This window comes from Suncus etruscus, chromosome 4, assembly GCF_024139225.1.
Source record: "Suncus etruscus isolate mSunEtr1 chromosome 4, mSunEtr1.pri.cur, whole genome shotgun sequence".
NCBI lineage: Eukaryota > Metazoa > Chordata > Mammalia > Eulipotyphla > Soricidae > Suncus > Suncus etruscus.
In genome coordinates this window covers 82,240,874-82,253,320 of record NC_064851.1, presented here as the reverse complement: position 1 = coordinate 82,253,320, position 12,447 = coordinate 82,240,874, and positions in this window count along the sequence as shown.

Genomic DNA, 12,447 nt, shown 5'->3' with positions numbered 1-12,447 from the left:
TATAGAAAAATGTTCTACAATAACTGTCAGTGTTGAGGTAGTTAGTCTTTCCCAGACACCTGTACTATGTGTTTCTTCCCCACCCATTCAAAAAATTAAATAGGACAAGCAGAAGAGCATCAAATTTTAAGTTACCTTTTTGTCCCTTATTCCTCTCCCTTATTCTAATTCTTTTTTTTTTTTATTGGTTTGGGGGTCATACCCAGCAGTGCTCAGCAGTTACTCCTGACTCTGAACTCAGAAGCCACTCCTGGTAGGCTTAGGGGACAACATGGGATGCTGGGATTTGAACCAGGGTCCGTCCTGTATTGGCAGCATGCAAGGCAAACGCCCTCCCACTGTGCTATCTCTCTGCCCCTCCAACTCTAATTCTTAACTATACCAGTCCTCCCACATCTTTTGAATTTCGTTCCCTGCCTCAAAAATGTCTTGTTTTCCTCCCTTACCATCTGTCAGCCAAGAATATTGAACTTGGCTTGAAGGGTTTTCATACCATGGAAACATCTTTCCCCAAAACAGCTGACAACATATGTTAGCATATGCACTCAGTCTTTAGATTACAATGCCATTTTTAGAGCAGAGTATTGGCTTATAGTATTCATGCTATTATTCAAGTTTCATGTGTGCTGAGGAAAGAAACAAAACTTTATATTTTCTATTTTTTCACATTTATGAGACTTGGGGAGTATTTTCTCCACCCTCTGATTTAACATGACTGAAAATTCCTTATTAACTGCTAAGATTTTGATATTGAAAAAGCCCAGGGATCTCTAAATAATGAAAAGGGCAGTATTAAAAAGCAATTTCTAAAAGGTAAATATAGCAAATTAAAAAGAATTTCTTTCAGAATATAGATACACATCCCCAGGACTAGCTCAACAAAGATGGGATTCGTGATCTTCCCAAAAGTGATCAATTTAGCCCTTATAGTTGCCACTCGCTTAGGCAAGTGTGAACTATCTTTAAAGTTCCTGGCAGGTTTATGGGCTGGCTGTTTCTTTTTTAGCCTCCCCTCCCTGTCAATTCTATAACCAGCTACCCTTTTCCACAAGAACTAAACTAAAGAATGGTAAGATGAAGTGAGTACATTGGGTGGAGCAGAGGAAAGATAGAAGTTCAGTTCCAGACCCTGGAAGTCAAAGGTACTGTGCAAGTAAAAACAGCTGCTGAGCAACAAACAGGCTATATCTTCTGAAGTGGTGTCCTAGTAGCCTCCAGAGAACTAGCTCAATGTTGTGTGGGGACTGGAACGAGTAACAAATTCTCACATCTTGGCTACATGTTCTTAATTCTCTCTAACCCAGTGACCTCTCCCTCAATTTAAGCAGGAATATTTCTCTCTAGAGATCTAGAGTTGTTCTAGTTATCAGAAATTTTCAAAGTCTGGGAAGAGGTATTTACAATGGCAAACTTCTTTACCTTAGATTGTGCAAAACATCTATTTCTCAAATCATTGCATAATGTGCTAATTCTTAAAATCAATCTTGAAATAGAGTTAAAAAGTAAGGCCCTTGGAAATATTTGAATTAGTGATTTTATCTTAAGTCAGAAAAACACAGCTAATTCTTGGCAAAGAGGAGTAGGGTGGAGTGGAAGTATATTTCAAAGCAATGCTGCTTTAATCTTAATCTTGCTCATCTTGTCATTTTACTCTGATTTGGGACTACCTTCTGCAGTGCTCTGAAATTACTTCTTACTTTGTGCTCAGGGATCATTCCTGGAGGTATCAGGGGCTATATTTGGTATTGGAGACTACAGGGTGGTTAGCATATGCAAGTCAAGAGCCTTCTAAGGCCCCATTTTGCCTTTTTTTTTTTATCCCTTGTATGGTTCACTGGGGAAGAGGATAGTGCAAAATATTCTGAGTTTGCGAAGGTTTTAGGGTCACAATTGCACACAGAATTGTTGTTTTTCTCCTGGTAGGGGAAATGGACATCAAACCAATCTTCAGGTAGTGCAGATTTGAAGATTTGTGAATCACTGCTTCATCTATCACTTTTGTTAGTGTGAGCTGACAATCTTTTCTGGTTAAAAAACTTGTTGCTGCTGTTGTTATTGGGTTGTTGTTTGGTTGGTTTTTGTTTGTTTGTTTGTTTTGAAAGACGCATGCCTGACATAGCTCAGAGCTTACTCATTACTCTGTGCTCAACTTGGAGAACCACATCGATCAGTGTCAGACATCAAAACCAAGTTGGGTGTACAGAAGGCCAGGACCTTTCCCATTGTACTATCATTCCTGCCCCTGAGTGTTCATTTTATTTTATGATGAAAATATTGTAACTATTTTACACATGTCTTTGCTGTTCTAATAACAAACATTTCAGTTATTTTTATTTGTTTGGCTTTTGGGGATTACACCTGGCTATGTACAGTACTTATTGCTGGCTTTGTGCTCAGGGGTTGTTTCTGGGGCTTGGGGGGCCATGTGTAGTGCCAGGGATCAAACTGGGGTCAGCTATATGCAAGGTAAGCACTTAAGGCTCTCTATTTCCTATTTTTATTTTTTGGTGACCAGACCCTTTTAAAGTTTATCATCTGCTCCACCTTTTCCCTTCTGTCAACTCACTTCCTATCTCTTTCACAGGAAGATTTGATTAAAATGATTCATCATATTGACTTATCTACCCCTTAACCAGGGAGAATGATCATTCTGGGTTAAGAGGCCCCAACTTACATGCACTTTCTCTGACCCTAAAAAGCCTGCATGTTTTTATGCTCTTTAACATAATTTCTCCAAGCATCTATTAAGCTGTGTTAAAATTGGTGGTCCTCCTTTTATCCTCACTCCCTGTATTTATGAAAGTACTTTGCTACTTCTATTTTCTTTTCTTTTAATTTTTCTTTTTTCTATTTTTAAGTAATTTCTTTTTTTAAGCACCATGATTACAAACATCTTTGTAGTTGAGCTTTAGTCATAAAAAGAATATTTCCCTTCATGCTACTTCTCTTTTTATTAAATAAACATTTCACTTTAAATCAAAACAAAAGATGATATTTTTAATTACAAGAAAAAATGTACTGCCAGGAATTATATACACTAACATTCTAGATAGTATCATTAAATCTCAAAGCACCTCTGGAAATATATGCAATTATTTTTATTTTACATATGGAAAATTGAGCACCAAAATATGTCATTAACATACACAAAGTCCAGAATTATATTCAAAAGGAAGCAGTCATCCCAGAATTATGCAGTATTTTATCTCAACCAGTGCTTATCCCTGTACAAGATCATGTTATTCTTTCTGGATAATTATGCCCACAGTTCCCAAAGTTGAATATATTCCTACAGATATAGAGAACTATATTCTTTGGAGGAAGGGGGGCACATACACTGTGTTTAGTACTTATTCCTGGCGCTGTATTCAGGAATTATTTTTGGCACTGCTCAAGGAAGCATATATAGTACCAAGAATTGAACCAGGATTGCTGTGTGCAAGGCAAGTGCCTTAACCCCTGTACTTCCTCTCTGGTCCCCAGACAGCTGTAGTCTAAGTGGAGGCAGGAAGAAGGTCATCAGCTCTCACTTGGTTTTATACCCTGGTGAGTACCAAGGCATTCATGCTTATATTCTCATTTTCAGACTTCTTTATGAAAATTATTTTTCAATTCTGTCATAATCCTTCCTTTCCATGGATTACTTAAGACATATTGAAGACCACACATGCAAAGTACTATCAGATGATCACCAGCAAGATTACTAAACCCAAAATTATAATCAGTAATTCTTAAATGTTTTCTATTAGCAACCTCATTTTTTGCCAAAGAAATAGAACATTGACAAATATTTTCAGAAACATTTCAAATGGTTGCTTTTGAATTCTTTTGTCATTGTACATTGTACACTTTTACTAATGCCCAATTTTTCCAGCCCCCATATTTAGTTATGCAATTACTTATGATGTCACAACTCACAGCCTAAGTAGTATTAAATAAATACTGGTTGTTTTAAGAAAATTTATAATTTAATAATGAACAATGGGCACATTGAATATTTATATCTACTCCTTTCTTGCTGACAAAATTCAAATTATTCAATTAATTCAGAAAATGATTTTAAAAAAGCCTCCTCTAGTTTTTTACAGATTGAGTCATTGCTCCATTTATAGTTATTTTTTCTAAGTCACTGGTTTCTATGTATCAGAAATAATCTGATAACCAGTCATTGACTGGTTAGTAATAAGTGTGTGACCTCCATCTGTCCAATCTGATGGGAAATTTTCTAGGTTATTAGGTCCTTCCTTGTTTACTTTTGACTAAAGTTAAGTATAACTGCAGGATCTAGTACTGCCACAGTTACTTTGTCACCAATATTAGGATGAAATCAACATATAGAGGAATGAAGAACTTAGAAAGCCCTCATGCCATACTCTTGAACACAGCCCTGCTTCTGTACCTCATATGACAATATAGCCTGAATGTTTCTACAGTCTGTGTCAGTTGAAATAGAAATTTTCCATTTATTGCATTGTAATACTTTTGCCTTTCCTATTTAATCACTTCCTATACAACAACACAAGTCAATTAACAGCTGTATATATGTCACTTGTAATAAATATTTCATAGTCATTGCATAAAATATGCTTTTTGATTTTTAGAGAAATATGTCACAAATAATGTATTTTCTATTTCCACACATGCTGAACTTATTAGATTTTAGAAATATTTTTTATTGTAAAGACTCTTTAAATCGTGTATTATAGTACTAAAATAGTTATAGGCCATAATTTCAGAATAACATTCAGGTTATATTGATATAATCAAAATCAATCCTAATATGTACAGAAAAGTAGAATGAATTTGTTCATCTGTGTTTATGATTAACATTTTACAGTGCTGAAATTATCAGCTTATTTAAATGACTTGGAGCACGATTTTTCCAGTTACTGATCATAGAAATTACAGCTATTTATTTAAATTACTAACTGCTTAATAAATTCCTCTTTGATAAATTCAAGCATGATCAAGTTAGAGACAAAATATGCTGTTCAATGATCACTGAAAATAATTTTGAGCCAGGAAATATTGAAATATTTTTACGTACTAAATACCTGAGCATCGCTGATTACTTTCATGCTAATAATATAGGGTTTTGTTTAGTTGGTTGGTTGATTGGTTGGTTGGTTGCTTGCTTGCTTGCTTGCTTGCTTGCTTGGTTTTTAGGCCACACCCTGTGACGCTCAGGGGTTACTCCTGGCTATGCACTAATAAATCGCTCCTGGCTTGAAGGACCTTACGGGATGCCGGGAGATCGAACCGTGGTCCATCCTAGACTAGCGCAGGCAAGGCTTGTGCCACTGCTCCAGCCCCTTCATACTGATTACAGAACTATTCAGCAATATACAGACAAATGTTTTGTATCTAGAATTAGAGATGACATGAGCCAAGAAACCCACTATACATTCCAGATGGATCTTCTCAATCTTGGTACTTTAATTAAACTCACTTTTTTTTCTCATCAAATATACTTCTGAATGGATTCCATTAAATAATACATCAAAACACTTTTATTAGAGAACTATATTTCTTTTTATTCATGCACTTTTAAAATTCCATTTCTTTTTTATTTACATGCTTAGAAAGAAGTTTCCTTTGGTCTAATAAGTGGAGAAACTTATAGAAACCTATAAATCATGATGCAATGCTCTGAGAAATATTTAAATTTAATTTTGTATTTTTAGATAATTTCTTAATTTAAACACCATGGTTATGGACATGCTCTTAGTTGGGTTTCAGTCATACAATGTACACGCCCCTTCACCAGTGTAACTTTCCTGTCTCCAATGTCCCCTATTTCACTCCTCTCCCAACCCTTGCCTGTCTTCGAGACAGGCATTCTGTTTTCTGTCTCACACTATCATTACTATGGTAGTTATTAGTATAGTTATTTCTCTAACTGAGCTCACCACTCTTTGTGGTAAGCTTCAAATAGTGAACTGGTCTTTTTAGCCCTTTATTGTCTCTTGGTATTATTACCATGCTGTATTTTATTTTTCTTAAATCTCACAGATGAAGAAAACTTTAGGTATTTATCTCTCTCCCTCTGAGTAATTTCAATCAGCATAATAATTTCCATGTTCATCCATGTATAGGCAATTTTCAAACTTCATTTTTCCTGATAACTGCTTAGTATTCCATTGTGGATATGTACTACAGTTTCTTTAGCCATTCACATGTTGTCCAACATGCAAGTGGAAGTAAAGGTAAATCTCAAAGTAAATGATATCCAAGATTAAAAAAAATGCCCATAGAATGAGAGGAATTATTCATCCAATATTCATTTGATAACAGGCTAATACCTAAGATATACAAGGCACTGGTATAGATTAACAAAAAAACTAAACATTCAACATCATAAAAAAGGGGGGGAAATGAAAAGTAATTTGAAATAGAAAATCAAAACAATAGTGGTACATCATCAAACACATCACATACCACAGAGACTGGGACACATGAAAAAGAACAATAACATCCAATGCACAGAGAAAGGGACTTTCATTCACTACTATGGACTTTCTACTATGGACTTTCACTAATATGGACTTTCATCAAGAAACTAGAAATTGAGCTTCCATTCAACCAGCAATACAATTCCTGGAATAAACCATCGGGGCACAAAAACAATGGCAGAATAGCCATCTGCACTCATGTTTATTATATCTCTAGTTAGCATAGCTAGAATCTGGAAGCAATCAGAGTACTTAGGAACAGATGAGTGAACAAAGAAGCCATAATACATTTACTCAATGGAATACTATGAAATTGTTAGGAAAAATAAAGTTATATTTGCTTATACTTGGATAGATATGAAGAGTATTATGTTGAGTACAGAGGGAAAGGGACAGAAATAGAATGATTGCACTAATCTGTGGAATATTTTTAAAAAACATACTATGTGAATAATATCTTTTTAAGACAATAGAAATTATAACAGGGAAGTGCAGTTAAGGCACAGAATGGACTTCTTTGACAATGAAAATTGATAACTCTGGACAAGAACTGGGTATTAAAAGGAAGCAAAATTATGTACACAATGCCCCTTTAATAACAGTATTGCAAAACCTGGTGTCTAAAAGGCAAAAAGTAAAAAGAAAGAGAGTAGAAAAATCTTTGCCATAGAGGCAGGCTGGAGGAGGGAGTGCGGGAGCAGTGTACAGGAAGGAAACTGGGGAAAGGTGAAATAACTGAGAGCTTAACTGAAAGTTTCTTTCCAGAATCTCAAAATCTAAGACTTAGAGTAAAATCATTGAAAGTTGTGATGGAGAGAGTCCAGAAAAATGTCAGCTGTTGGCATTATAGTCAGACCCTAAATCTTATGAATTTAAGTATTGAGGGAGTAATGAAAAATGATTATCAAAAGCACCGACTTTCCAAATTAGTAATGAAGGAAATGGGACAAGGTGGGAACTTAAACTGTGAAGGAGAGAATAGACACTTTTCTTGTGTCATACTCAGAGATGCTCAGAAGTTACAGCTGGTTCTTCACTTAGAAATTATTTCTGGCAGTTCTCGGGACCATATGGCATGGATTGAACTCCAGTCAGGCAAGACAAGCACCTTACCCTCTGTACTTTTTCTCCGACCACAGTGCCCCAATGAACTCATTTAAAGACATAAGATAACCTAAGCTCTTTTGTAGATGAGGAAAGTGATTACAAATACAAGTAAAATACATATAATAATATTTCAAATAGTTTATGGAATTGAGGTCAGAAATATGACTCACAATAGTAGAACATGATGAATTTATATAGTCTTTTTAGAGAAAAATGTGGGAAATATCTGTCAAAATTATAAATGCAGCTGTCCTCTGACCTCAAACTTTTTTAATACAAATCTGTCTCATAGAAAGAAAAACTAATTCACATGTTTAAAGATATATATACACTGATATTACTCACAGTAGGAAATAAGACAGCCATTGTTGAATGGAATGTTAAATCTTATCTTATTTGCTTGGGGTTTTGAGGGGAGGGGTAATTTTTGCTTACACTTAGGAGAAACTCCCAGCATTGGATATCACACCCTGTAATATTTGTTATTTTTTAATTTTCTACATAATGATTTAATACTTAGATATATTGCAAAATGATCATTACAATACTTCTGGTTAATATTTGTCATCACATATGATTACTAAATGTTTAAAAAATCAAAACATTGGGGCCAGAACTGTGATGTGGAGCAGTATGGGGGTCTGCCTTGCCCACGCTAGCCTAGGATGGACCGCGATTGATTCCCCAGAGTCCCTTATGGTCCCTCAAGCAGTAGCGGTTTCTGAGCACATAGCCAGGAGTAACCCCTGAGCGTCACCGGGTGTGCCCCCCCAAAAAAGCCAAAACAATCAAAACATTTCAAGTTTATTCCCAGTGACATTATTTATTTGTATAAAAATCATATTTCATTAGAAAAGTATATGATTTATTGACTTATTTACATCAAGGTAGCATTGGTTTACAGAATCACATGCCTAGTAGGAATATGGTTTTATGCATTTTCAAATACATGGTTTAATGCCATACCCACTGCCAAAGTAATAATACCTTCAATAAGTTTATGATTCCTTTACACCCTTTGAATCCATTCTTCATGTGACAGTCTCAGTTTTGCAAGTCAAAATCCAAGAGAGAACTTCCCATTTAGTTTTGGATGTCCCCTTGCTTCCTGTAATTTTTTTTTTTTTTTTTGGTTTTTAGGCCAAACCCTTTGACGCTCAGGGATTACTCCTGGCTATGAACTCAGAAATCGCTCCTGGCTTGGGGGGACCATATGGGACGCGGGGGGATCCATCCTACGCTAGTGCTTGCAAGGCAGACACCTTACCTCTAGCGCCACCTTCCCATCCCCACTTCCTGTAATATTTGAAGGAAAAGTTGTACTAGTGATGGAACCCAGGGATCCCACATGCAAACTTTATGTTCCAATTCTTTAAACAATCTCTCTGGCCTCACAGTTCTTCATAAACAAGTTTCATAAAACTTTCTTGTTTCACCACAACAAAACAAAACTGAGATCAGTAGTGGAAATTAGCACCAGAGATAGTTTAATTTCTAATACTTACTGGAGAACAACAACATGGAAAATGCAAAAGACTCACAATATGTATGTTTAAGAACTATATGTGTTCTTGTATATACATATTAAATATTCTGGAAGAAGATCATCAGTTAGGAACTGGGAAGTAATTTGTGCAGGAATTAAGATGCTTCTCTTGCATGTAGGCAACACTGGATCCATCACGGGTACCTCAGCAACACCAGCAATGATCTCCTAACACAGAGCTGGGACTAGCTCCTGCACATTTCCAGGTTTGACCCAAACACCTTCCACCTACCATTCGGTAGGTAAAGTGTTAAAATAGCTATGTTTAGAGAAATGGATTGAATGGGAAGTAAAGAAAGAAAACAGTTACTCTTAAAAAATTCTGAAGACTTAGATTTTTACAGACATAAATTTCTTTTATAATTTTAATAGATTGGAAAAAGATATAAAATTATCAGCATCACAGGGTGTGGCCCAAAACACAAACAAACAAAAAAAACTCACAAAATTATCAGTGATAGGAAAGAAGAATATAGTAGAATAGGAGAATAGGACAAATTTGGCACGTTCTTTTTAAAAGAATGTGGTGATGTGTATGTAGTGAAAGGAGTGTATGTATAGTAAGGAGCAGAAATCAGGAATCTTTAATCATGTATCTCAATAAAGTAGGAGACATTGTCTTCGATGAAGCTAAGGTCAATGACATGGTCTTCAAGCCCGTGTTCTCTCCGGAACACTTATCATACTTGCTTGTCTGAATGTTTCTTTGCTTGCTTATTTCCCCTCAGGAGAAGCTTGTGTTTTCTACCAAACATGTACTTCCCCCTTTCTCTCCCCTCACCTCTTTCTAAATAGGTTTCAATAAAACTTTCTTTTTTTTTTTTTTTTGGTTTTTGGGCCACACCCGTTTGACGCTCAGGGGTTACTCCTGGCTATGTGCTCAGAAATTGCCCCTGGCTTGGGGGGACCATATGGGACGCCGGGGGATTGAACCGTGGTCCGTTCCTTGGCTAGCGCTTGCAAGGCAGACACCTTACCTCTAGCGCCACCTTCCCGGCCCCAATAAAACTTTCTTGCTTCACCAAAAAAAAATAAAATAAAAAACTAAAATACAGGTCCAATCCATCCATATCCTTACAAAAAATACCTGAGGCCAGTAGCGGCTACTGAATTAAAATAGAGCTCCAAGACAATTTAGACTATCCAGTCATTTTTCACAAATATTTGATCAAAAATTGTACACACTTTGTGAGTGGAAATGCCAATCCACTACAATAATCTCTAAAATAATTTCCAAAATTCAGAACATATGAAAAAAATTGTTTTAAACGGATTGTTCTAAAAAGGCATCTGTGTGGACCAAATTTAGTTAAAAGGAATTAACTCTGGTGTAGATTCTACAGTACATTCTAAGTCTGTTCAACTAAACTAGTCTGTAAACTGAAGCAGTGTCAAGAAGTGAGAGGATAATTGATCAGTCCCTGAAGGGAAACAGTGGTGAACCCTGAAGACGATTTTTTTTTGTATTTTTGCAACAATGAATAAATAAACAAGGGGAACCAGAACTTATCAGTAATGAGACTTATCAGTTTTGAGACTAAGAAAACAGCAACAGAATGGGAGACTGTTGCACTGATTACTAACAAATTGGCCTTTAGACAGATTTAAATGACTAATGGGTCATTAGATTGCTCCATTTTCAAAAAACCATAGCTATGCTAGTGTTACTTGATTGGGTAAGGGAACAGAAGTATTGCTTCAGTTTTCAAAGTTGTGTTCACTAGTTTCATAAGACATGAAATCACTGAATTGAAATGTTTGACTCTTCCCAGAACTGTTAGGCTCCTGACCTTCCAACCTAGAAGCTCAATCTTTCATAAAGTAGTTGCTGACTAAGGTTCAATATTTTGGATAGTTTTTCTGCACTAGAAACTGAACCATTCAACCAGTTTATTGGATAATTGTGATTTTGTGCCTTCTGTAGAGATCCAGATGACGTCTTAGTCTAATTATTCAATTATTAAAGACATCCAGGTTCTTTGACTCTTAAAAAAATAGGTATTTAGAAGAGGTAAGAACTCTTTTCCCCAATATTTATAGAGGGGAGAACTTGTGGAAAATATTATGAATTACAGCATCTCAATAAATAAAGACAAAGACTTTGTAGAAGAATGGGGATGAGGCTTGTGACTTGACAACTTACAAGGATGTACTGCAGGACAAAGTGTCATGGCTGACTTCCCAAAGGGGGCCGGATCAAAGGTTTTAAGCTTTTATGCACCAATCAAAGTTATCCATCTAATCTAAAAAATTCCCATCTGTTGTCAGTAGCATTGCAATCAGCTTCTGAAACGTACAGACTGCTGGTCTAGGCATGTCTAACTGGATTTTACTATACATGGTTCCAAAGTTTGGTGCATAGAATTACAGGCTGTGTGTACCTAGTGGAGAACAATAGGATAGAGGCCCATAATCTATCACCCAAATTGGTTGTAGTCTGAGTGATCTACATAAAATAGCACAAACTTTAGTGCTCAGAGTCTCCCTCTGCCTTGTTGGGCCAAAATATTGTAGTCAAAAACCTAATTATCGTGTTCCCAAAAAGTGTGGTATGTTTAGAGTTTAAATGTGTTGCACCTTCTTAAGTGGGTCATAATGGAGATAAGTGTTACTTATCAGGCTGAAGGCCCAACACCTCATACTGTTTAAGATACTAAAGGTAATTGTCTGTGCAAAATTTATTTTTAATTCTATACTCTGATTTACTAAGTTATAATACATTTGTTTTAGGCATTCAATATTTTTATAGTATCTTTATTTAAGAACCATAATTACAAACATGTTTGTACTTGGGTTTCAGTCATAAAAGGAACAACCCCCTTCACCAATGCAACATTCCCACCACCAAAGCCCCCATCTCCCTTCTCCTCCACCTCCTGCCTGTATGCAAGATAGGCATTCTACTTCTCTCGCTTATTAACATTGTTATGATAGATGTTAGTGTAGTTATTTCTCTAACTGTACTCACCACTCTTTGTGGTGAGCTTCATATCATGAGCCAGTCCTTCCAGCCCTCATCTCTATTGTCTCTGGGTGTTCGTTATTACAATAATGCCTTTTATTTTTCTTAAAGGCCATAGATGAATGAGATTATTCTGTGTCTATCTCTCTCCCTCTGACTTATTTCACTCAGAATAATTGTTTCCATGTCCATCTATGTATAGGAAAATGTCATAATTTCATCTATCCTCATGATTGTATAATATTCTATTGTGTATATGTACCACAGTTTCTTTAGCCATTTATTTGTTGGAGGGCATTTGATTGCTTCCATAGTCAGGCTATGAATATAGGTATGAGAAAGGCATTTTTGTATTGTGGTTTTTTGTTCCTAGGGTATAT